The sequence below is a fragment of the Physcomitrium patens genome, chromosome 26 (assembly GCF_059467195.1).
Source record: "Physcomitrium patens ecotype Gransden chromosome 26, ASM5946719v1, whole genome shotgun sequence".
Taxonomy (NCBI): Eukaryota; Viridiplantae; Streptophyta; class Bryopsida; order Funariales; family Funariaceae; genus Physcomitrium; species Physcomitrium patens.
The window spans coordinates 252,501-255,000 of NC_143435.1; positions in this window are offsets into that span (position 1 = coordinate 252,501).

The window sequence follows — 2,500 nt, forward strand, 5'->3', positions numbered from 1 at the left end:
TGACCCCTCCATCACCTCATCCGATCGATTTCATCCACCTCTCGCCTCCTACCTCCGCACCACCTGAAGTACATTCTAAGCCCTGGCCCCCAAACCTTTGACGGAGAGGGGGGTCGATAGTCCACTTCTTAAGCAATAGTCCGGTGGGGGAGAAACGGCTAACCCGCACCTTATATTGACATAGGCTAGCATATGGAGTAACCCTCGTTGAACCAAGGCCCCCCGACCCGCTTTGGCTGATCGGGGGGTTCCGGGAGCAAATTCTGGTGGGCGAGTACAGTGGATCCTAGATCGATCGAACAAGGTAACTTCGAAAACAAACTCCCGAATCTTTCCCAAACAGCTCTTCCATAGTTTTTCCAGTCCGCAGCAACGACTCAGGTTTGGATGGGCGAAATCACGACGGCAGCCACAAAAAAATGGATCTCCGACATCACACAACCCGACACACCTAAGTTTCGCGAGGCTCGGCCCCTCTTCCCCTTCGGATGTCCCCCTTCGGTACACCACCACATCATGCCATCCAGTCTGGAGCGTCGCCGACTCCCGTTGGCCAAGGTAGGGCCAACACAAGAGTAGCGGACGAACCAGTCATCTGGTCTTACCGGAGAAAGGGAGAGGTAGACTGCCACCACCAAACCCCACCCAAGCACACACCAGGCAGCAAAAAGCCATCATCCTAAAAGATGGTCCCACTTCACAAGACGAGGAGGTTCCCCGTCCTTCATTCCAACCCCAGGTGAGAACACACACACCCTTCTTTGCGATGGATAAAAGGCAAAAAGAGAGGGCAAAAAGCCAACGGCAAATTCCAACCAGACCCCCAGAGGCACACACCACAAAAAGTGAAGCCAGAGAGAGCCAGACAAAGAGAAGGATAGAGAGAGAGGGAGAGTTAGACCCCCGGAAGAGAATCATAGGTGCTGCGGCCTTTTTCGGGAATGTGACCAGGAAAGAGAGAAACCGACGAGGCCGATACACACATTAAAAATGAAAAAGTAACCATCACCGCGAAGGATTTTCCTCAAAAGACAAATCAGCAAGAAGTATGTCCAATCCTGGGGCCCATCGCCCCTCCAAATTAATGGAGGGGTCGGATAGAAATTTATAGAAATGTTACTTTTGTGAAACCCCTAGCCGACGAGAGAACTCTCACCGGTTTCGAAGTTCCATTTTCACATTCCGACCTGGGATGTTATGACTCCTCGGCCCACACTGCGAACGCGTCCCACACCCCCTCCAAGTTTATCAGGAATTTCACCTGAGCTTGCAATAGAGATCGAGCGCGGTGGCGGTCACAGTGGTGGTCGACCAGGCGGAGCTTGAACGGCCTCGGCAAACACTTCTCCCCACCCTCCCAAATGAATGAGAGAATGGCTTGACAATACCGAGGCCATCGCCCCCCGCCAAAAATGGTTACTAGCTCTTGGGACTCGCTGCGACGTTACGCGTATCGGCACAAGACCAACCCTCTTTTTCCAGTCGCCCGCGCACCAAAAAAAATTTTGGCAGCGGGACTCACAATCCTTGACAGCCAGCTCACCATATAATACTCGGCGACCCTCCGCGGGACCTCCTCAGAGGGTCGCGCCGCCGGGAAACTAACCCCCACTCCTCACTGATCCAAGGTAACACGCCAGAAGTATCCAGGTAACCCCAGTAGTATCCAGGTATCCCCCCTGCGAACGTCGGTACTGGGCTCAAAGAAGGCAGCGAGCAGTCGGGACCCGTAGGCACCGAGCAACCGTCACCCCCTCACGACTTTTCCCGAGACGCTTCAGAGGAACCCTTCCCCACATAGTACTCTCTGTGGGATTCGGCAGGCCCCCGTCCTACTGCACTAAGGAAGTTCCGAGACACACTTTTTTTGTGGAAGACCACCCACCCTCCCTGTCCTGCCTGCTATCCCCGCCGCGACTCCTGGTCCCGGCCCTCCTCCCCGACTTCCTCCTTGTCCCGCTGCGAGTCCCGGACCTCCTCCCCACTACCTACTCCCGCCGCGAGTCCCAGTCCCGGCCTTCCTCCTCCTCCTCCTCTTCCCTAGTCCCGGCGCGAGTCCCGGACCTCCTCCCCACTTCCTAGTCCCGTCGCGAGTCCCGGACCTCCTCCCCCTCTTCCTAGTCCCGGCGCGAGTCCCGGACCTCCTCCTTCTCTTCCTTGTCCCGCCGCGAGTCCCAGTCCCGTCGCGAGTCCCGGACTTCCTCCTTCTCTTCCTTGTCCCGCCGCGACTCCCTAGTCCCGTGGCGAGTCCCGGACTTCCTCCTCCTCTTCCTTGTCCCGCCGCGACTCCCTAGTCCCGGCGCGAGTCCCGGACTTCCTCCTCCTCTTCCTTGTCCCGCCGCGACTCCCTAGTCCCGGCGCGAGTCCCGGCGCGAGTCCCGGACTTCCTCCTCCTCTTCCTTGTCCCGCCGCGACTCCCTAGTCCCGGCGCGAGTCCCAGTCCCGTCGCGAGTCCCGGACTTCCTCCTCCTCTTCCTTGTCCCGCCGCGACTCCCTAGTC